The following is a 25452-nucleotide window of genomic DNA, read 5'->3' as shown; positions in this document are numbered from 1 at the left end:
CCTTATCAAAGCATCACAATCTCCCAGCAGGTTAAAAATGTCTAGCGGTTTTAAAGAAGAGAAGAGTGAGGCCTATCTTCTCGTCTATCCCCTCCTCCTTTAAATTGGTAGCAGCTGCCTCAGAAGAGGAGCTGGGGCCTTGAAGTGCAGGGCAGGATTACTGAGGAACACAAAAGGAGTGTTTGGAGGAGGAGGAGGGGGGGGTGCCTGTCCCCTTTTTTTTGAAAGGGGATCATTTAGAGCCTTCAGCCGTAGATCATCTCTGGCTTACATCGTCTGAGCTGGAGCTGGGGCTGGGGCTGGGGCTGGGGCTGGGGCTGGGGCTGGGGCTGGGGCTGGGGCTGGGGCTGGGGCTGGGGCTGGGGCTGGGGCTGGGGCTGGGGCTGGGGCTGGAGCTGGGGCTGGGGCTGGGGCTGGGGCTGGAGCTGGGGCTGGGGCTGGGGCTGGGGCTGGGGCTGGGGCTGGGGCTGGGGCTGGGGCTGGGGCTGAATGTGGCTGGCTGGGGGGAATCTGGATCGGGATGGGGCCATTATCCTGTAGATCTCTGTGAGGGGTGTGTTTGATGGTGAGAGTGGGGGGTGTGGGGGTCTATTCCTCCAGAGACATCCAGCCAGGGCCTAGGTCTGTCTGCCTCCCCTTTTCTGAATGCCTATCTATTGGTATGCAACATCTCACAATAATAAGCAGAGTAGGGGACGAGGGGACGAGGGGGACGAGGGAACGAGGGGACGAGGAGAGTAGGGGACGAGGGGATGAGGGGATGAGAGGAGTAGGGGACGAGGGGACGAGGGGACGAGGGGACGAGGGGATGAGGGGACGAGGGGATGAGGGGACGAGGAGACGAGTGGATGAGGGGATGAGGGGAGAGGTCCTCCTTCCCCTATTGGGCAGTCAGAGTCCAAGGGGGGTGGAGGCAGAATAAGGGAGGGGAGGGGAGGCCCTCCTTCAATTATTGGGCAGTCAATAGAGTCCGGGGGGGTGGAGAGGAGGCCTTCCTCGAATTATTGGGCAGTCATTAGAGTCCGGGGGGGGGGGTCCTCTCGTTTAAACATGAGGAATACTGTATCACCAGGCTGGGTTTCAGGGGCCTCATTTAGAAACGTTACATATGCAAACATTATGTCCAAAAACATGTGTGCTCCAGTTTTTAATCAAAAGTTGTCATTTCTAAAAAAATAAAAAATAAACTAAACTTGACGTGAGACTGAGCTTATATTCCCGCCTGTAGGCCATTCGTTCGCATAGCCAATGGCAACGTCCGCTGTCCTGCCAGGAGCCACTTCTGGATTTTAACAGCTCTAACCTCCGACACCGTTAAAACACTCAGCGAGCTATATTCCCGCCTGTAGACCATTCGTACGCACAGCCAATGGCAACGTCCGCTGTCATGCCAGGAGCCACTTCTGGATTTTAACAGCTCTCACCTCCGACACCGTTAAAACACTCAGCGAGCTACGCGGAGGTCGGCTAGTGCAAACCTGATTGAATCGAGCACTTAAGATACACCGAGTGTACAAAACATTATGAACACCTTCCTAATATTGACTTGCACCCCCTTTTGCCCCTCAGAACAGCCTCAATTCGTCCCGACGAATTGCCGAATTGGACTCTACAATGTGTCTAAAGTGTTCCACAGGGATGCTGGCCCACGTCAACTCCAATGCTTCACACAGTTGCGTGAAGTTGGCTGGATGTCCTTTGGGTGGTGGACCATTCTTGATACAAATCAAATCAAATCAAATGTATTTATATAGCCCTTCTTACATCAGCTGATGTCTCAAAGTGCTGTACAGAAACCCAGCTTGAAACCCCAAACAGCAAGCAATGGAGAAGTAGAATCACTATATATTTATATAGCCCTTCTTACATCAGCTGATATCTCAAAGTGCTGTACAGAAACCCAGCTTAAAACCCCAAACAGCAAGCAATGCAGGTGTAGAAGCACGGTGGTTAGGAAAAACTCCCTAGAAAGGCCAAAACCTAGGAAGAAACCTAGAGAGGAACCAGGCTATGAGGGGTGGCCAGTCCTCTTCTGGTTGTGCCAGGTGGAGATTAGAAACCTAGAGAGGAACCAGGTTCTGAGGGGTGGAGATTAATAGAACATGGCCAAGATGTTCAAGCGTTCATAGATGACCAGCAGGGTTAAATAATAATAATCACAGTAGTTGTCGAGGGTGCAACAGGTCACCACACAGGGATCTGTTGAGCGTCAAAAACCCAGCAGTGTTACAGGAGTGACAACAGGTGGGTCTGGGTAGGAGTGACAACAGGTGGGTCTGGGCAGGAGTGACAACAGGTGGGTCTGGGCAGGAGTGACAACAGGTGGGTCTGGGTAGGAGTGACAACAGGTGAGTCTGGGTAGGAGTGACAAAAGGTGGGTCTGGGTAGGAGAGACAACAGGTGGGTCTGGGTAGGAGTGACAACAGGTGGGTCTGGGTAGGAGTGACAACAGGTGGGTCTGGGTAGGAGTGACAACAGGTGGGTCTGGGCAGGAGTGACAACAGGTGGGTCTGGGCAGGAGTGACAACAGGTGGGTCTGGGTAGGAGTGACAACAGGTGGGTCTGGGTAGGAGTGACAACAGGTGGGTCTGGGTAGAAGTGACAACAGGTGGGTCTGGGTAGGAGTGACAACAGGTGGGTCTGGGTAGGAATGACAACAGGTGGGTCTGGGTAGGAGTGACAACAGGTGGGTCTGGGCAGGAGTGACAACAGGTGGGTCTGGGTAGGAGTGACAACAAGTGGGTCTGGGCAGGAGTGACAACAGGTGGGTCTGGGTAGGAGTGTCAACAGGCGGGTCTCGGTAGGAGTGACAACAGGTGGGTCTGGGTAGGAGTGATATTGCTGATGTTTCTGTGTGTCAGTATGTTGTCTTTTGTATGTATATGTTTTGTTTTCTATTGTTTGAAACAAATATAAATAAAATCAACAACAACAAAATATATATATTATGATTTTGTGCCACTGGCCTGCACACAACTGTATCAACGGTGGACTAATGAAAGAAAATCCAGAAATATAGTTTTTGAGTGGATTATCCCTTTAAGTGTGTGTTCTTGCTTCACAGAGAAATGAAGTCAATGGGCTCATGGTGTCAACAATACAGGCTGGTGACGGTGGTGTAATTGTTTGTGGAATGTTTTCGTTAGGCTTCTTGATACCAATAGAGCAACATGTCCACGCCCCAAAGAATTCAGGCTGTTCTGGAGGCAAAGGGGTGTCTGATCCAGTACAAGATGGTGGGTGTACCTAATAAACTGGCCACTTACTGAATGTATCTGAATGTATGCATACATTTAAGATATACAATATTCCACACCCCCATTCCATGATTTAAACTTTGACCTACCAACACCATCACCCACTTATCCCAAGGCCACTCAACCTACCCTGTCCCTTTGCTCAACTTACCTCATACCTTTATTGACAACCTACAGTATGTTTTCAAGACTTCATTTTTTAAAACTTTTATTTAACTAGGCAAGTCACTTAAGAACAAATGAATATATTCATTCATCTACTGAGAGTAGCAGAGGAGAGGACACCTACACTGACCTCCTCTCAGCGTATACTGTAGTAGGACAGCAGTAGTCCATTCATCTACTGAGAGTAGCATGGGAGAGGAGAGGAAACCTACACTGACCTCCTCTCAGCTTATACTGTAGTAGGACAGCAGTAAGAACACATTCTTATTTACAATGTCGGCCTACCCCGGCCAAACCAGGAAGACGCCGGGCCAATTGTGCACCGTACTATGGGACTCCCAATCACGGCCTTGATGTGATACAGCCTGGATTCGAACCAGGGACTGTAGTGACACCTACTAGCACCGAGATGCAGTACCTTAGACCACTGCGCCACTCGGGAAGCCCAACACCAACACTCTTATGTTTACATGAATTCTGATTATCTCCATAGAAACACAACATCCTGAAATATGCGTAGATATATTTGTCAGAAAGAATCGTTTATTTCCCTTGACGTAGTGATGCCGAATGTAAAATTTAAAAAAATAATAATAATTGTCTCAACTTAAGCCATTCCTCCCCAACCTTACCACTCCCTAACATGCTATGATTTCTCCACACGAAGCTCTCCTCTGTTCTCCTGTGTTAAAACTCCCAGGGTGTTATGCCAAAAGTCATGGATAAAGAATGATCTACTATGAGCTCCATCACGTGGGAACAAAGATATAAAACATCTCTCTTTTTCTTTTTCTTTTTTCTATACCTCTTGTCAAAATATATTCCATCTGAAGATGACAGCAGGGATTCATGACATTGTTGTGGGGATATGGGTCCCCCCCAGACAGAGAAGAGACAAGGCCTAACAGTGGATTTACCGATGATGGCTCTAGTCAGTTAATCCCAGTACCTCTTTCAGTCTTTTCAGACAGTGCGTTTGTCAACGTGGCCAAGCAGAGAACGTTATCAAGTGAGACTCCTTCCTGGCTGTTTCCTTCAACCAGGACAGAGATATTTACTCTTCATGTCTTGGTCTGTACATTGTTTCAGATTGATAGTTCCAGATAGAGATGTTCATTTGATAGGCCTCTTGGACACTCCTACACGTTCTAACAATTATTACATGTAGTATTTATAAAGTAGAAAAATACTAACAGAACTAGATCGGTTAAATACTGGATCTATACTATACATTTCTAGAACTAGATTGGGTAAATACTGGATCCATACTATGCATTGACAGAACTAGATCGGGTAAATACTGGATCTATACTATACATTTCTAGAACTAGATTGGGTAAATACTGGATCTATACTATGCATTGCCAGAACTAGATTGGTTAAATACTGGATCTATACTATACATTTCTATAACTAGATCGGGTAAATACTGGATCTATACTATACATTTCTAAAACTAGATTGGGTAAATACTGGATCTATACTATGCATTGCCAGAACTAGATCAGGTAAATACTGGATCTATACTATGCAATGCCAGAACTAGATCGGGTAAATACTGGATCTATACTATACATTTCTAGAACTAGATTGGGTAAATACTTGATCTATACTATGCATTGCCAGAACTAGATTGGGTAAATACTGGATCTATACTATACATTTCTAAAACTAGATTGGGTAAATACTGGATCTATACTATGCATTTCTAAAACTAGATTGGGTAAATACTGGATCTATACTATGCATTGCCAGAACTAGATCAGGTAAATACTGGATCTATACTATGCAATGCCAGAACTAGATTGGGTAAATACTTGATCTATACTATGCATTGCCAGAACTAGATCGGGTAAATACTGGATCTATACTATACATTTCTAAAACTAGATTGGGTAAATACTTGATCTATACTATACATTGCCAGAACTAGATCGGGTAAATACTGGATCTATACTATGCATTGACAGAACTAGATTGGGTAAATACTGGATCTATACTATGCATTGATAGAACTAGATCGGGTAAATACTTGATCTATACTATATATCTATACTATATTTTGCTAGAACTACATTTTACTGTACATGTGCATTTTCTCTGATGTAGTTAAATCTGTTCAACAATGATTATTTCAATAACAATTTCTGCAAAGAATTGGTTTAATTCTTCCCACCACAATGATAGCTACGTAAGAAATGGCTAAGATATTGGGAAACCTGTAAAATACAGTAAAACATATTGGGAAACCTGTCAAATACGTTAAACTATTGATAAACCTGTAAAATATAGTAAAACATATTGGGAAACCCATAAAATACAGTAAAACCTACTGAGAAACCTGTAAAATACAGTAAAACCTACTGGGAAACTCATAAAATACAGTAAAACCTACTGGGAAACCCATAAAATACAATAACACCTACTGGGAAACCCATAAAATACAATAACACCTACTGGGAAACCCATAAAATACAGTAAAACCTACTGGGAAACCCATAAAATACAGTAACACCTACTGGGAAACCCATAAAATACAGTAAAACCTACTGGGAAACCCATAAAATACAGTAACACCTACTGGGAAACCCATAAAATACAGTAACACCTACTGAGAAACCTGTACAATACAGGTAAAACTATTAAGAAACCTGTAAAATACAGTAAAACCTACTGGGAAACCCATAAAATACAGTAACACCTACTGGGAAACCCATAAAATACAGTAAAACCTACTGAGAAACCTGTAAAATACAGGTAAACCTATTGAGAAACCTGTAAAATACAGTAGCCCCTTCACGGTCATGCAGTCTGCCGGGAGAGACAGTCCTGTAATAACCCGGGAGTGTGGTGGTGAGATGGGGCTTGGTTCTGTTTAAATCCATCCATACGTTGTGCTTCCTCCTCCCACCTCAGACCGGGGATCCCATGCAGTTATCAGACCAATACATTACTGTTTTATGAGCCCCAGTATGGAGGCTGATGGAAACCCTACCAGGTCATACCGATTGATAGGCATTCTCCTCGGCTATCAGATGTTCGCTTCGTCTTTCTAGAGTCACTGTGAAGACAAGCCTCTCAGCCCCACGGTCTAGGGCTGAGTCCCAAATGGCAACCTCTTCCCTGTATAGGAATATAAGCCCTGGTCAACAACAAAAAAAGTGCATAAAGTAGGGAATAGGGTTGTATTTGGGATACAACCTTAGGACAGCTAGCTGCTCCCCCTAGCTACCCTGGGAGCTGTCATCGTGTTGAACGGTTATTAAATGTTTAACGGGCCTCAAAAAAAAAAAGGATTGGGCTGTAGTATAAGATAATGTCCAGTAATTCCTACTGACTGCTACAAGCAGATGGTGAATATAAAGAGACAGGGATCATCCTCTCTCTGGTCCCCGATATCACGCTCTTCTCATTGGGGTCAGACAGGCGAGGAGATTCCCCTGAACATATCACTTGTCATATTACCCTTCAGATGTGTCTGGAAATAAGTGCTATATGGGGTAAAATGGTTAGTGCTGAGATTTAACTTGACACAGAATTAGATTTTTGAATTTACAACACCATACCAAGTAATTCATAAGCCCTTGGAAAACGGTAACATACAGTTAAACCCATTGGGAAACCTATTAAAATACAGTAAAACCTATTGGGAAACCTGTAAAATACAGTAAAACCTTTTGGGAAACTTGTAAAATACAAATAAACCTATTGAGAAACCTATAAAATACAGTAAAACCTATTAAGAAACCTGTAAAATACAGTAAAACCTGTTGGGAAACTTGTAAAATACAAATAAACCTATTGAGAAACCTATAAAATACAGTAAAACCTGTTGGGAAACTTGTAAAATACAGTAAAACCTGTTGGGAAACTTGTAAAATACAAATAAACCTATTGAGAAACCTATAAAATACAGTAACACCTAATGGGAAACTTGTAAAATACAGTAAAACCTGTTGGGAAACTTGTAAAATACAAATAAACCTATTGAGAAACCTATAAAATAGAGTAAAACCTGTTGGGAAACTTGTAAAATACAGTAAAACCTATTAAGAAACCTATAAAATACAGTAAATACTATTGGGGAAACCTGTAATATACAGTAAAACCTATTTGGAATCCTGTAAAATACAGTAAAACCTATTTGGAGACTACTGATCTGATCTACTGATCTGTAGACGGTGACAGGAAGACCAAGCCTTGCCTTCCTGCCACTATCAGTTGACGGGATCTTGTAATGGCGAGTGGAAGGAAAGAAGGGTTCACACCTTGCTGAGTAGAGGGAAACGTTATCCAACCGGATTCATCCTTCCCTCCAACCCATGTCACTCACTGAGTGCCCCCCCCACTACCCAGTTCCAGGCAGCTCCACTACCCAGTACCAGGCAGCTCCACTACCCAGTTCCAGTCAGTTCCACTACCAAGTTCCAGTCAGCTCCACTACCCAGTTCCAGTCAGCTCCACTACCCAGTTCCAGTCAGCTCCACTACCCAGTTCCAGTCAGCTCCACTACCCAGTTCCAGTCAGCTCCACTACCCAGTTCCACTACCCAGTACCAGTCAGCTCCACCACCCAGTTCCAGTCAGCTCCAGTCCCAGTCAGCTCCACTACCCAGTTCCACTACCCAGTACCAGTCAGCTCCACTACCCAGTTCCAGTCAGCTCCACTACCCAGTCCCAGTCAGCTCCACTACCCAGTTCCACTACCCAGTACCAGTCAGCTCCACTACCCAGTTCCAGGCAGCTCCACTACCCAGTTCAACTACCCAGTTCCACTACCCAGTTCCAGGCAGCTCCACTACCCAGCTCCACTACCCAGTTACAGGCAGCTCCACTACCCAGCTCCAGTCAGTTTTACTACCCAGTTCCAGTCAGCTCCACTACCCAGTTCCAGGCAGCTCCACTACCCAGTTCCAGTCAGCTCCACTACCCAGTCCCAGTCAGCTCCACTACCCAGTTCCAGTCAGCTCAACTACCCAGTTCCACTACCCAGTTCCACTACCCAGTTCCAGGCAGCTCCACTACCCAGTTCCACTACCCAGTTCCAGTCAGTTCCACTACCCAGTTCCAGTCAGCTCCACTACCCAGTTCCAGTCAGCTCCACTACCCAGTTCCAGGCAGCTCAACTACCCAGTTCCAGGCAGCTCAACTACCCAGTTCCACTACCCAGTTCCAGGCAGCTCCACTACCCAGTTCCAGTCAGCTCCACTACCCAGTTCCAGTCAGTTCCACTACCCAGTTCCAGTCAGCTCCACTACCCAGCTCCAGGCAGCTCCACTACCCAGTTCCAGGCAGCTCAACTACCCAGTTCCACTACCCAGGTCCACTACCCAGTTCCAGGCAGCTCCACTACCCGGTTCCAGTCAGCTCCACTACCCAGTTCCAGTCAGCTCCACTACCCAGTTCCACTACCCAGTACCAGTCAGCTCCACTACCCAGTTCCAGGCAGCTCCACTACCCAGTTCCACTACCCAGTTCCACTACCCAGTTCCAGGCAGCTCCACTACCCAGCTCCACTACCCAGTTACAGGCAGCTCCACTACCCAGCTCCAGTCAGTTTTACTACCCAGTTCCAGTCAGCTCCACTACCCAGTTCCAGGCAGCTCCACTACCCAGTTCCAGTCAGCTCCACTACCCAGTCCCAGTCAGCTCCACTACCCAGTTCCAGTCAGCTCAACTACCCAGTTCCACTACCCAGTTCCACTACCCAGTTCCAGGCAGCTCCACTACCCAGTTCCACTACCCAGTTCCAGTCAGTTCCACTACCCAGTTCCAGTCAGCTCCACTACCCAGTTCCAGTCAGCTCCACTACCCAGTTCCAGGCAGCTCCACTACCCAGTTCCAGGCAGCTCAACTACCCAGTTCCACTACCCAGTTCCAGGCAGCTCCACTACCCAGTTCCAGTCAGCTCCACTACCCAGTTCCAGTCAGTTCCACTACCCAGTTCCAGTCAGCTCCACTACCCAGCTCCAGGCAGCTCCACTACCCAGTTCCAGGCAGCTCAACTACCCAGTTCCACTACCCAGGTCCACTACCCAGTTCCAGGCAGCTCCACTACCCGGTTCCAGTCAGCTCCACTACCCAGTTCCAGTCAGCTCCACTACCCAGTTCCAGTCAGCTCCACTACCCAGTTCCAGGCAGCTCAACTACCCAGTTCCACTACCCAGTTCCACTACCCAGTTCCAGGCAGCTCCACTACCCGGTTCCACTACCCAGTTCCAGGCAGCTCCACTACCCAGTTCCAGGCAGCTCCACTACCCAGTTCCAGTCAGCTCCACTACCCAGTTCCAGTCAGCTCCACTACCCAGTTCCAGTCAGCTCCACTACCCAGTTACACTACCCAGTTCCAGGCAGCTCCACTACCCAGTTCCACTACCCAGTTCCAGTCAGCTCCACTACCCAGCTCCAGTCAGTTGCACTACCCAGTTCCACTACCCAGCTCCAGGCAGCTCCACTACCCAGTTCCAGGCAGCTCCACTACCCAGTTCCAGGCAGTTCCACTACCCAGTTCCAGTCAGTTCCACTACCCAGTTCCACTACCCAGCTCCAGGCAGCTCCACTACCCAGTTCCAGGCAGCTCCACTACCCAGCTCCACTACCCAGTTCCAGTCAGCTCCACTACCCAGTACCAGGCAGCTCCACTACCCAGTTCCAGTCAGTTCCACTACCCAGCTCCAGTCAGTTCCACTACCCAGTTCCACTACCCAGCTCCAGGCAGCTCCACTACCCAGTTCCACTACCCAGTTCCAGACAGCTCCACTACCCAGTTCCAGGCAGCTCCACTACCCAGTTCCAGTCAATTCCACTACCCAGTCCAGTCAGCTCCACTACTCAGCTCCACTACCCAGTTCCAGGCAGCTCCACTACCCAGTCCCAGGCAGCTACACTACCCAGTTCCACTACCCAGTTCCAGTCAGCTCCACTACCCAGTTCCAGGCAGCTCCACTACCCAGTTCCAGTCAATTCCACTACCCAGTCCAGTCAGCTCCACTACTCAGCTCCACTACCCAGTTCCAGGCAGCTCCACTACCCAGTCCCAGGCAGCTACACTACCCAGTTCCACTACCCAGTTCCAGTCAGCTCCACTACCCAGTTCCAGGCAGCTCCACTACCCAGTTCCAGTCAATTCCACTACCCAGTTCCAGGCAGCTCCACTACCCAGTCCAGTCAACTCCACTACCCAGTTCCAGGCAGCTCCACTACCCAGTTCCAGTCAATTCCACTACCCAGTTCCAGTCAGCTCCACTACCCAGTTCCAGTCAGCTCCACTACCCAGTTCCAGTCAATTCCACTACCCAGTCCAGTCAGCTCCACTACCCAGCTCCACTACCCAGTTCCAGTCAATTCCACTACCCAGTCCAGTCAGCTCCACTACCCAGCTCCACTACCCAGTTCCAGTCAATTCCACTACCCAGTCCAGTCAGCTCCACTACCCAGTTACACTACCCAGGTCCACTACCCAGTTCCAGTCAGCTCCACTACCCAGTTCCAGGCAGCTCCACTACCCAGTTCCAGTCAGCTCAACTACCCAGTTCCAGTCAGCTCCACTACCCAGTTCCAGTCAGCTCCACTACCCAGTCCCAGTCAGCTCCACTACCCAGTTCCAGTCAGCTCCACTACCCAGCTCCACTACCCAGTTCCAGTCAACTCCACTACCCAGCTCCACTACCCAGCTCCACTACCCAGTTCCAGTCAGCTCCACTACCCAGCTCCACTACCCAGCTCCACTACCCAGTTCCAGTCAGCTCCACTACCCAGCTCCACTACCCAGCTCCACTACCCAGTTCCAGGCAGCTCCACTACCCAGTTCCAGGCAGCTCCACTACCCAGTTCCCGTCAGCTCCACTACCCAGTTCCAGTCAGCTCCACTACCCAGTCCCAGTCAGCTCCACTACCCAGTTCCAGGCAGCTCCACTACCCAGTTCCAGTCAGCTCCACTACCCAGCTCCACTACCCAGTTCCAGTCAACTCCACTACCCAGCTCCACTACCCAGTTCCAGTCAACTCCACTACCCAGCTCCACTACCCAGTTCCAGGCAGCTCCACTACCCAGTTCCAGGCAGCTCCACTACCCAGTTCCAGTCAGCTCCACTACCCAGTTCCACTACCCAGTCCCAGGCAGCTCCACTACCCAGTTCCACTACCCAGTCCCAGTCAGCTCCACTACCCAGTTCCAGTCAGCTCCACTACCCAGTTCCAGTCAACTCCACTACCCAGTTCCACTACCCAGTTCCAGGCAGCTCCACTACCCAGCTCCACTACCCAGTTCCAGGCAGCTCCACTACCCAGCTCCACTACCCAGTCCCAGTCAGCTCCACTACCCAGTTCCAGTCAGCTCCACTACCCAGCTCCAGTCAACTCCACTACCCAGTACCAGTCAGCTCCACTACCCAGTTCCAGGCAGCTCCACTACCCAGTTCCAGGCAGCTCCACTACCCAGTTCCAGGCAGCTACACTACCCAGTCCCAGGCAGCTCCACTACCCAGCTCCACTACCCAGTTCCAGTCAATTCCACTACCCAGTCCAGTCAGCTCCACTACCCAGTTCCAGGCAGCTCCACTACCCAGTTCCAGTCAGCTCCACTACCCAGTTCCAGTCAGCTCCACTACCCAGTTACAGGCAGCTCCACTACCCAGATCCAGTCAGCTCCACTACCCAGTTCCAGGCAGCTCCACTACCCAGCTCCACTACCCAGTTCCAGGCAGCTCCACTACCCAGCTCCACTACCCAGTTCCAGGCAGCTCCACTACCCAGTTCCACTACCCAGTTCCAGGCAGCTCCACAACCCAGCTCCACTACCCAGTTCCAGTCAGCTCCACTACCCAGTTCCAGGCAGCTCCACTACCCAGTTCCAGTCAGCTCAACTACCCAGTTCCAGTCAGCTCCACTACCCAGTTCCAGTCAGCTCCACTACCCAGTCCCAGTCAGCTCCACTACCCAGTTCCAGTCAGCTCCACTACCCAGCTCCACTACCCAGTTCCAGTCAACTCCACTACCCAGCTCCACTACCCAGCTCCACTACCCAGTTCCAGTCAGCTCCACTACCCAGCTCCACTACCCAGCTCCACTACCCAGTTCCAGTCAGCTCCACTACCCAGCTCCACTACCCAGTTCCAGTCAACTCCACTACCCAGCTCCACTACCCAGCTCCACTACCCAGTTCCAGGCAGCTCCACTACCCAGTTCCAGGCAGCTCCACTACCCAGTTCCAGGCAGCTCCACTACCCAGTTCCAGTCAGCTCCACTACCCAGTTCCAGTCAGCTCCACTACCCAGTTCCAGTCAGCTCCACTACCCAGCTCCACTACCCAGTTCCAGGCAGCTCCACTACCCAGCTCCACTACCCAGCTCCACTACCCAGTTCCACTACCCAGTTCCAGTCAGCTCCACTACCCAGTTCCAGGCAGCTCCACTACCCAGTTCCAGTCAGCTCCACTACCCAGTCCCAGGCAGCTCCACTACCCAGTTCCACTACCCAGTCCCAGTCAGCTCCACTACCCAGTTCCAGTCAGCTCCACTACCCAGTTCCAGGCAGCTCCACTACCCAGTCCCAGTCAGCTCCACTACCCAGTTCCAGTCAGCTCCACTACCCAGTTCCAGGCAGCTCCACTACCCAGTTCCAGTCAGCTCCACTACCCAGCTCCACTACCCAGTTCCAGTCAGCTCCACTACCCAGTCCCAGTCAGCTCCACTACCCAGTCCCAGTCAGCTCCACTACCCAGTTCCAGGCAGCTCCACTACCCAGTTCCAGTCAGCTCCACTACCCAGTTCCACTACCCAGCTCCACTACCCAGTCCCAGTCAGCTCCACTACCCAGTTCCACTACCCAGCTCCACTACCCAGTCCCAGTCAGCTCCACTACCCAGTTCCAGTCAGCTCCACTACCCAGTCCCAGTCAGCTCCACTACCCAGTTCCAGGCAGCTCCACTACGCAGTTCCAGGCAGCTCCACCACCCAGCTCCAAGCAGCACCAGGCAGCTCCAGGCCGCAGGGCCCTGTGTGTCTCTTTGTCCACTAATCAGAATGCAACATGATCTTCAGAAAGGAGGCCCATAATCTCCTAGCCGCAGGCTGACTGATTCTCTTAGAATGGATGCTCTCTGAGCTGCAGGCTGACTGATTCTCTTCAGAGAGGAGGCTCTCTCTTAGCTGCAGGCTGACTGATTCTCTTCAGAGAGGAGGCTCTCTCCTAGCCGCAGGCTGACTGATTCTCTTAGAATGGAGGCTCTCCTAGCCGCAGGCTGACTGATTCTCTTAGAATGGAGGCTCTCTGAGCTGCAGGCTGACTGATTCTCTTCAGAGAGGAGGCTCTCTCTTAGCTGCAGGCTGACTGATTCTCTTAGAAAGGAGGCTCTCCTAGCCACAGGCTGACTGATTCTCTTAGAAAGGAGGCTCTCCAAGCTGCAGGCTGACTGATTCTCTTAGAAAGGAGGCTCTCCTAGCCGCAGGCTGACTGATTCTCTTCAGAGAGGAGGCTCTCCAAGCTGCAAGCTGACTGATTCTCTTAGAAAGGAGGCTCTCCTAGCCGCAGGCTGACTGATTCTCTTAGAAAGGAGGCTCTCCAAGCTGCAGGCTGACTGATTCTCTTAGAAAGGAGGCTCTCCAAGCTGCAGGCTGACTGATTCTCTTCAGAGAGGAGGCTCTCTCCTAGCTGCAGGCTGACTGATTCTCTTAGAAAGGAGGCTCTCCAAGCTGCAGGCTGACTGATTCTCTTCAGAGAGGAGGCTCTCTCCTAGCTGCAGGCTGACTGATTCTCCTCAGAAAGGAGGCTCTCCTAGCCGCAGGCTGACTGATTCTCTCAGAAAGGAGGCTCTCCTAGCCGCAGGCTGACTGATTCTCCTCAGAAAGGAGGCTCTCCTAGCCGCAGGCTGACTGATTCTCTCAGAAAGGAGGCTCTCCTAGCCGCAGGCTGACTGATTCTTTTCAGAAAGGAGGCTCTCCTAGCAGCAGGCTGACTGATTCTCTTAGAAAGGAGGCTCTCCTAGCCGCAGGCTGACTGATTCTCTTAGAAAGGAGGCTCTCCGAGCTAAGCTGACTGATTCTCTTAGAAACGAGGCTCTCCTAGCAGCAGGCTAACTGATTCTCTTCAGAGAGGAGGCTCTCCTAGCTGCAGGCTGACTGATTCTCTTCAGAGACCAGGCTCTATCCTAGCTGCAGGCTGACTGATTCTCTTAGAAAGGAGGCTCTCCAAGCTGCAGGCTGACTGATTCTCTTCAGAGAGGAGGCTCTCCTAGCAGCAGGCTGACTGATTCTCTTCAGAGAGGAGGCTCTCTCCAAGCTGTTGACTGATTCAGTAGAGGAGGTCTATAGCAGGCTGACTGATTCTCTTCAGTAGAGTCTCAAGCTGCAGGCTGACTGTTATTCAGTACCAGGTTATATCAGAGGCTCTACCTAGTTATATCAGCAGGCTAACTGTTATATCTACTCCAGAGAGGAGGTCTCTACCATAAGGCTGTTACTACCAGATTCTCACTACAGGTGTAGTATTTTAATTTGTTATATCAGTACTATTGGTGCAGAGAATGTTCTTGTCATGCAGTAAAATTCTGGTAGAGTACTCATGATTGACATAAATGTCACTGATATCAGTACCAGGTCTATAATGTTATATCACTAGATCTCTCTAACTAATCTACAGTTATACCCTACTAGCATATCAAAACTCAGGTCTTACATAAAAAAATCAGTATATTATTCAGTACCAATGGTTAACTTATAGATTCTACATATGTATATCACACTGTACAAGGTCACGTTAACCTGTTATATCACCTGTACCAGGTCTATAATGTTATATCAGTACCAGGTCTATAATGTTATATCAGTACCAGGTCTATAATGTTATATCAGTACCAGGTCTATAATGTTATATCAGTACCAGGTCTATAATGTTATATCAGTACCAGGTCTATAATGTTATATCAGTACCAGGTCTATAATGTTATATCAGTACCAGGTCTATAATGTTATATCAGTACCAGGTCTATAATGTTATATCAGTACCAGGTCTATAATGTTATATCAGTACCAGGTCTATAATGTTATATCAGTACCAGGTCTATAATGTTATATCAGTACCAGGTCTATAATGTTATATCAGTACCAGGTCTATAATGTTATATCAGTACCAGGTCTATAATGTTATATCAGTACCAGGTCTATAATGTTATATCAGTACCAGGTCTATAATGTTATATCAGTACCAGGTCTATAATGTTATATCAGTACCAGGTCTATAATGTTATATCAGTACCAGGTCTATAATGTTATATCAGTACCAGGTCTATAATGTTATATCAGTACCAGGTCTATAATGTTATATCAGTACCAGGTCTATAATGTTATATCAGTACCAGGTCTATAATGTTATATCAGTACCAGGTCTATAATGTTATATCAGTACCAGGTCTATAATGTTATATCAGTACCAGGTCTATAATGTTATATCAGTACCAGGTCTATAATGTTATATCAGTACCAGGTCTATAATGTTATATCAGTACCAGGTCTATAATGTTATATCAGTACCAGGTCTATAATGTTATATCAGTACCAGGTCTATAATGTTATATCAGTACCAGGTCTATAATGTTATATCAGTACCAGGTCTATAATGTTATATCAGTACCAGGTCTATAATGTTTTATCAGTACCAGGTCTATAATGTTATATCAGTACCAGGTCTATAATGTTATATCAGTACCAGGTCTATAATGTTATATCAGTACCAGGTCTATAATGTTATATCAGTACCAGGTCTATAATGTTATATCAGTACCAGGTCTATAATGTTATATCAGTACCAGGTCTATAATGTTATATCAGTACCAGGTCTATAATGTTATATCAGTACCAGGTCTATAATGTTATATCAGTACCAGGTCTATAATGTTATATCAGTACCAGGTCTATAATGTTATATCAGTACCAGGTCTATAATGTTATATCAGTACCAGGTCTATAATGTTATATCAGTACCAGGTCTATAATGTTATATCAGTACCAGGTCTATAATGTTATATCAGTACCAGGTCTATAATGTTATATCAGTACCAGGTCTATAATGTTATATCAGTACCAGGTCTATAATGTTATATCAGTACCAGGTCTATAATGTTATATCAGTACCAGGTCTATAATGTTATATCAGTACCAGGTCTATAATGTTATATCATATCAGTACCAGGTCTATAATGTTATATCAGTACCAGGTCTATAATGTTATATCAGTACCAGGTCTATAATGTTATATCAGTACCAGGTCTATAATGTTATATCAGTACCAGGTCTATAATGTTATATCAGTACCAGGTCTATAATGTTATATCAGTACCAGGTCTATAATGTTATATCAGTACCAGGTCTATAATGTTATATCAGTACCAGGTCTATAATGTTATATCAGTACCAGGTCTATAATGTTATATCAGTACCAGGTCTATAATGTTATATCAGTACCAGGTCTATAATGTTATATCAGTACCAGGTCTATAATGTTATATCAGTACCAGGTCTATAATGTTATATCAGTACCAGGTCTATAATGTTATATCAGTACCAGGTCTATAATGTTATATCAGTACCAGGTCTATAATGTTATATCAGTACCAGGTCTATAATGTTATATCAGTACCAGGTCTATAATGTTATATCAGTACCAGGTCTATAATGTTATATCAGTACCAGGTCTATAATGTTATATCAGTACCAGGTCTATAATGTTATATCAGTACCAGGTCTATAATGTTATATCAGTACCAGGTCTATAATGTTATATCAGTACCAGGTCTATAATGTTATATCAGTACCAGGTCTATAATGTTATATCAGTACCAGGTCTATAATGTTATATCAGTACCAGGTCTATAATGTTATATCAGTACCAGGTCTATAATGTTTATCAGTACCAGGTCTATAATGTTATATCAGTACCAGGTCTATAATGTTATATCAGTACCAGGTCTATAATGTTATATCAGTACCAGGTCTATAATGTTATATCAGTACCAGGTCTATAATGTTATATCAGTACCAGGTCTATAATGTTATATCAGTACCAGGTCTATAATGTTTTATCAGTACCAGGTCTATAATGTTATATCAGTACCAGGTCTATAATGTTATATCAGTACCAGGTCTATAATGTTATATCAGTACCAGGTCTATAATGTTATATCAGTACCAGGTCTATAATGTTATATCAGTACCAGGTCTATAATGTTTATCAGTACCAGGTCTATAATGTTATATCAGTACCAGGTCTATAATGTTTATCAGTACCAGGTCTATAATGTTATATCAGTACCAGGTCTATAATGTTATATCAGTACCAGGTCTATAATGTTTATCAGTAGTTTACTTGGTAGCAGGTCTATAATGTTTATCAGTAGTTTACTTGGTAGCAGGTCTATAATGTTTTTCTGAAGTATTTTGACCAAATCCATTGTTGTCCACCTCTTTCCCCTCCAACCCAACCTGATAACCTTATATCTGGGCAGAGGAAAGGACAGCTTATCTCTGGTTCTCTCCGAAGACCTAGTGTTTGAGGAAGTAACGCTTCCCTAACCCTGCTGACAAACATTCCCCAGCCACACACACACAGCTTGGTTTCTGGACCTTCTGCCATATCACATGACCAGCTTAAAAAAATGGATACTTCCTGTCCTGTCCATCTAGAGGAGAAATTGACGGGATTAAAGATTTAAAATAATCCCGTCCCAAACCTGGGTCAAACACCACCATCCAATTATGAGGCTCCCTGCCTTTTGAAGGTGACGCAGTTGATCCTGAAACCCCTCATTATGGTTTTATATTAGCCCAGTGGGCTTGGGGCTACTATGGGGACCAGGGCCGGGTTTGGGGCTTCTATGGGGACCAGAGTTGAGTTTGGGGCTTTTATGGGGACCAGGGTTGGGTTTGGGGCTTCTATGGGGACCAGGGTTGAGTTTGGGGCTTCTATGGGGACCAGGGTTGGGTTTGGGGCTTCTATGGGGACCAGGGTTGGGTTTGGGGCTTCTATGGGGACCAGGGTTGGGTTTGGGGCTTCTATGGGGACCAGGGTTGGGTTTGGGGCTTCTATGGGGACCATGGTTGGGTTTGGGGCTTCTATGGGACCAGGGTTCGGTTTGGAGCTTCTATGGGACCAGGGTTGGGTTTGAGGACACTGGGCTTGGGGCTTCTATGGAGACCAGGGTTGGGTTTGAGGACCCTTGGCTTGGGGCTTCTATGGGGACCAGGGTTGGGTTTGAGGCTTCTATGGGGACCAGGGTTGGGCTATCGAGATTGGGGCCACCCTACCTGAGACGCTCCCACCATGGCCTAGCCCTGGGGGTGTATGGAGGCCAGGTCGGGGCCCTGAAGAAGACATCAGGTATGGGAGGCCCACCAGGTTGCCAGGTGACTGATATTCAATAAGGGCCCGACCAGGTGAAATTCCCCAGGCAGAGGGTAGTGGAGCGTATCAGGACGGAGACCTGAGATGGAGACGGTAGATCTCTGATAATTGACTAGATGGAAAACTAACAACTACCACTTCATGGAAGTGTAGCAGGGGCACATGTTATGAATGGGAGCGTGAAATGCCATCTGTATTTGCACAATTGTGGGACATCTTTGTAATTTAAAAAAAAAAAAAAAAAATTGAGAATTTGAAGAAAAAAAAGTGATATTTTCTAGAGTCGCCAAGAATATGTATTGTAGCCGACATGTCGGTCCTCATAACATGAAAGAAGATCAAATAAATGTCCACTGGTCCCCGAGAAGTGCAGGTCTCAGTCTGGTTTAGAGGAATAATTGACTTATTGTCATGTTCATTTGTTTGTGTATGTACTCCTAAATGTGTCAAATCTAACCTGGACTCAAAGTGTGAATAGAACAGGATGCCAGTGGGTGGTCAGGGGTTTTAATGGCAGGGCATAGGCCTACCAATAGACACATACATTAAATAGGTCCTACAATGAGTTGATCACTATTCAATTAATTGTTGCATGTTTATAGTTTTCTAGCTATTTTAGAGATTATGTAGTATAACGTTGTAATTACACAGGACATCTATTTTCTATTTATTGGTAGGCCTACATTACAACGTTGGTGAAAGACAGGATTTTCAATTGAAAACTTGTCGCTGTGAGAACCCGTTTGAGTTTCACAAAAATACTCTTTGTTAGATAGGAAGCCCATGCTTCATGGACAACAGGAGGGAGATGTGGTCTGAGTGATATAATACGTTCCCAGATCTGGGGTCACCGAATGTTTTCATCCGAGCGCAGGAGGGGATCCCTTGGTATTGCCAGGGCCCATTGTGTCACAGCTACGGGCACGAACCTCTTGTCAATTTAGCTTTAGTCGAGACAACAGAGCGCCAGAGCGCACTGAATTATCCACCAATTAAGAGGTGTTCTCTTTAATTTACTTCCTTTGATTTCGTGCGTAACCGTAAATTGTTTCAAAATACGGACATGAGTAAGATAACCGTTTAATGGCTTGAACATTTTTCATGGGAAAGCTCTCTCTCTCTCTCTCTCTGGTTATTATTGCCCACTACAGCAAAGCAGGGACAATATTTATCTTGTTTTTGTCCCATAATAGCAGGACTGCACATGACCAAACAATGGGTGTTACATGCTATTTTGCACTGACATGAATCGCTCAGTGGAAACGCGTCCAGGTTGATTCACAGCTCATAAGAAAAACATCGAACTATCTATCATTCTTATTTCTCACACGATGTTTAAAAAAATATCACTCCGCGTTTTATGCTGTGAGCGATGAAACTCTCCACCCCCGCTGAATAAACTGAAAACAGGTGTGAACTATTCAATTCCACAAGTGTCCATCTATCCATACACACCGTTAAAGAAGACCAATAGCTGAACTTCTGAACTGGGCAGAAATAAAGAGGTGACGTGTCCTGAATCTCAGCGTAAATCGGGTTTATTCAAAGTGACAAGCTGGAAAGTGTCTCAGTCTCACCTACTGTTTTCATACAGTTGAGGAGGAATGAGCTGATGATCACAGAGGAAACTTCAGTAACAGGTGAGGCCTTCATTGTTGTCGCCTGTTACGTGAATGGACGTGTATTTTCTTCTTACATTCAACATGAAATATCATTGATCAATTGACCAACTGTATGGAAGCCTACTGGAACTGTATTCCGGAGTCTGAGATGGAATATCTGGCTGATTGTCTGGAAAGTTTCATGAATGGAATGGAGGGAGGGAGGGGAGAGTACACGGCGGGGTGTAGGATTAATTCCAACCTCGATTAAACCTGAAATACTTCGGGTAAATAATTGTCAGTCCCATTATAAACACTGTTTGGTATTGTAAAGAGTCAGTGGCCATGTTCTCCCACACCATTAACAGCTGTCGCCGATCAAATCACACAGGCGCATTGGAGTTTTCAACGTAAACTTACAATGTTATGTTCAAGTAACCTAAAAAAACATGTATTAGAATTGGGAGCCATAAGTTAAGATTTACACGTTAATCATTTCAATATTTTAGTGTTTATAAGTCAAATGGAATCGTGCGTATAAAAAAAAATGAAATAGAGCGCTGGTTTATTGCAAACTTGAGTATAATGGCGGATAAATCTGAGACATCTTCACTTTGACAAGTCCGCTAGAAAATATGACAGAATCAAGCATTTCAGATATTACATTTATTCAAAACGTTTGACAATAGGCTTAAATAAAATATACACACACACACACAATTGATTCTAAAAAATTTAAAAAAGTACAAAGTGGTCTGCAAAGAGGGCTACTATTTAGGCTACATAACAAAACATATATCTGCAGTAGCAGTAGTAATAGTGTTCTATTGAAAACACAATACAATATCTTCTGAAAGGCCGTGTGACGTCATCCACGCAGTTCCATAAGGGCCAATAGAGAAAAAGGCGAAAGGAGAAGAGTACAGGCCAATGCTCATTTCAAGATAACACCTATTCCAGGGCTCCAGTTGAGCATAAAAACAACACTGTTGGTCTTAATGATGCTCTTAAAATGCTAAGTCGAACGTAGTTTCGACCCACTTTGAATCCAGATTCAATCACGAGAAAGTATATTTAAGACATTGCTATAACACGTTCTTATTATGGAATGCGTAACATGAATAATAATCATGGTAATTGATGTACTCACTGAGTACTTTATACAAGAATGCCAACGAGTTGCATTATAGTATCTACATATATCTGACATAATTAGGACAAGGCTTATAGCCTACTGCCTACACCTCGGTTCCTTCGCGGCTGTATATCAAATGATTAACACTGAAGTGGTTTGGGAGAGAGTTGGTGAGGCCCAGGCCTCCACTGTGATTGTTCTGTGCTGATGTGTAGTAGTTCATTCTATTAGCTGTGGAGAGGTGAGTGGTATCAGTGTTCAATGGCGTGATTTGAGAGGGCGAGTATGAACCAAGTCCGGACATGTTCTCTCGGGTCTGATGAGGCGACAAATCCCCCATAACATGTCCTTCTGAACCAAAGTCCCCCTGCCCCCTCCCGGGTAGAGCCGTTGTTACTCCCCGCCAGCATCGTGTTCATAGTGGAGACAAAGTTGTTGTAACAGGACTGTGTTCCACAGACGGGGACGGGGATGATTTGGGCTCGGCGGAACCAGGGGAGTTCTGGAGGCTGAGAGGGGATGAACTCATGATGCTGGCCGTGTCGGAGAGCTTCAGGGCGGCAGTGTCTTCTGACTTCACCGGAAGAACGGTGTTGTTGGTGTCTCCTCCGTTCAAGTCAGCTCGTCTCTTTCTCTTTCTTCGGAAGTTGCCGTTATCGAACATTTTCTCACAGTTTGGGTCCAATGTCCAGTAATTTCCCTTTCCTATGAAGACATGAAGACAGGACACAACAGACAATGTAGGCCTGAACGAGATATCAAAGGTCATGACTGTTCTCGTCTTCTGTCAGACACGTCTTACCAAAATCAAATGGCAAAGGTATGACATTACAAAATTACACATTTAATTAATAATAAGTGCAAATAATGACGAGTTAATTACAAGTACAACAGGTATTGTAACTTACCAGGATCATCGTCATCCCGGGCAACTTTCTTAAAACAGTCATTCAGTGACAGGTTGTGTCTGATTGAGTTCTGCCACCCAGCTTTGCTCTTCTTATAAAACGGAAAATTCTCTGCCACATACTGATAGATGTGACTCAGCGTCAACCTCTTGTCCCCGGCGCCCTGGATAGCCATGGCTATGAGCGCTGAGTAAGAGTAAGGAGGTCGAACCATCTTGAAGAGTTCCTGCTGGCTGGAGATCGACAGCCATCCGAGGTCAGCTCCACCAAAGCCTGTAGGAGGGGGCAGGAACTGCCGCTGTGTCGCTCCGTATCCAGACTGTATGTACGATGCTCCATTCAATCCCGTCAGGTATGGAGACGAGTCGATGCTCGGTCCGTTTAGCCACAGGTACGGGTTGGTGGTCGGCGAGGTGTACTCACCGAGGCCGTAGCTTGGAGGATGCGCCGGCGGCCTCTGCGGGTGGTGACCATGATGGAGGTTTTGCTGGTGCTGGTACATGCTGCCGAAGTTATCGCAGTACACGGCCATATCCAGGAGCTCCTGTGCGCTGTGGTGCTGAATGGGGCTAGTCTGCGCGTTGGATGGCTGCTGTCCAAAAGCGTTCATAATCCGTTCTAATTGAGTACGAATCCTGGTATCTTCTTCTATCATCAACAACATGCGGTTCCTTTCCCAAACCGTCTGTTTCCGTCAGTCTCTCCCGGAGGACTGAAGGCTAGACCCAAGGGGAGGAGGCGTATTTAAGCGCTCCGCCTGGAGCGTCGACAGGTAAAACCCCTGTGAAAGGAACTGTCTCGAGGGTGACTCCCCCTTCTCTGTCACGCTTCAGTCGAATTGTCTTAACCGAATCTGTGCATCAATGGGAGAGATACTGGTGAGAGATACTGGCCCACTCATTAATGCCGTTTTAGGAGTTAGGCTGAGCAATGTACCGCGCATGTATAGCCTAATAAACATACGAAATAAAAATAGGCGTTTAGGCTACAAGTTATCCAATAAAAACAGTTTTACAGTTTTAAATATTTGATATATATATATATATTTTTTTAAATCAATTGTTTCTGTCAAATATAAGTTGTCAGTTTATGAAGTAGCCTTTGCGTTTTGGTGAACAGTAGGATACATACTGAGAACAAACGGTTCGGCATTTTGGTTCAGCGAAGAAGAACATCTAACCATACTGCGGTTCTGATCAAAGAACCCTACAAAAAGGGCTTGATTCTCTATAGAACCTTTAGGGGTGTTCTATATGACGCGAGCAACATGAGCCTTTTCCCTCTAAGAGTGTAGGGTTAAATCAACGGGATTATTTTATGGTAGTTAATTAGCAAACACTCCTGGCGTCCAATGTGTGACAAGGTAAAACAAACCAAGTTAGCCTCTTAATTAAAACATACAAATATACAATGTACTATAGGCTATGTGTTTAGACCACACGATCTCTGGAACGGATTAGTTGACAATAAACATGGCTTATGTGTTACAAGTGTGACAGAGCAACACAGCACCCGGTAATGTGTTGGTTTCCCGCGTCGCCGGAGATAATAAGCCTTTCCCCACGTCGCTGGACCACTGCTCCTGTCATTTCATTCATTCATTTATTTATTGGGTGGGTTATTATAATGTGTAATTAAAATTACGTTGTCCAAACATGCTTATTCACATTTTATTTATTTTTTTTTGGGGGGGGGTAAACTATGAAATGTAGACAGGCCTATATAGGCCGCAATAGACAGAATGATTTAAGAGTGTAATACGTTGCATTTAAATTGAGGGAAAAAATGCATTCTATTTAGGAAATGTTTTATATTAAATAATTATCCATCACATTTTATTTATTTTTTTAAGGTTAGAAAAATCTACCGGTAGGCCTATTTCAGAGCAACAGACTTTGTTTCAACGTATTTCATCAAAATCACAGAAACATTTTGTAGAAACTTTCAGACATCAATGGACAATCAATATTTGCCCCCAAAAAATACATGAACGCCAACAGAGGAGCTTCAATTATCATTTACAATAGCATGGGCCATTATATAAAATACATTTAGATTGACCAAAGCACACGAGTAAAATGGCCAGCCTCCAATGCAATGAAACAAATTCAGGAAGACCAAGTGATAAATATATATACACGATCTGTTTGTCAACTGAAGAAAATATTCCACATTTTATTAGTTTAATGTTAAATTATAATTCATGATGTAGTAAAATAAAATACGGGACAGTGCTAAACCGTTACAGAGTTAAAAATCACATGTTTGGTGTAAATATCGCAATAGGCTATTTAGTTCTTTGGCGAGTTATTGTGAGCGCTGTAGTGTAGGCTATACTCTAACGTCCAAAATGTTCCATACGAATAAAGAGTTTTTTTTTCATTCCAAAAATGTACATTGTAACAGTTTATTTGGGCAAAGTAGGATTTTGGCTGCAATTTTTTTAAAGAAAGTTTTCTACAAGTTGTCCATGGGTCTGTTTCGTGGTGTTTTCAAATGCTGCCATCCTCCGGTCTCTTTCGACAGAGACAGAAACTGACTAGATACATACGATTACTTTTCAACCGCCACTCGAGCAGTCTCAGTTTAACAATGTGTACACACCCTGACCGGGCTCACGTCAGTAGTATTTTACAACTGAATAGGTGTTAAGAGGGACCCTAATCTAGGACTTTCAATTGGATGGCCTCTTAGACAAGAACAATGTGAATTAGCCTACATAAATGGTCGGTAATAGACCCTCCGATTATTTTGATACCACGTCATAAACGGTTACGATAATAAACGGTAGCATACTATCGACATACTATCGACACGGATCATACAAATGTGCCATATAGATGTTGAGTGATAAGTAGGCCCATGCCACTGTTTGTTTATTATCTATACATAGTCCCTTTAATAACTCTACCTACATGTAGATATTACCTCAATCACCTCGACTAACCGGTTCCCCCGCACATTGACTCTGTATCGGTAACCCCCCCTGTAAAA

The 25452-nt window shown here is 45.8% G+C and overlaps 1 pseudogene; it reads right to left on the bottom strand.

The window, feature by feature from the left end:
- Positions 1-21326: 21326 nt before the first annotated feature.
- On the bottom strand, positions 21327-23156 carry LOC135536758 (forkhead box protein I2-A-like; annotated as a pseudogene).
- Between the last annotated feature and the right edge of the window lie 2296 nt (positions 23157-25452).

The sequence above is a fragment of the Oncorhynchus masou genome, unplaced genomic scaffold (assembly GCF_036934945.1).
Source record: "Oncorhynchus masou masou isolate Uvic2021 unplaced genomic scaffold, UVic_Omas_1.1 unplaced_scaffold_660, whole genome shotgun sequence".
NCBI lineage: Eukaryota > Metazoa > Chordata > Actinopteri > Salmoniformes > Salmonidae > Oncorhynchus > Oncorhynchus masou.
This window is presented reverse-complemented; position numbering and strand designations above follow the sequence as displayed.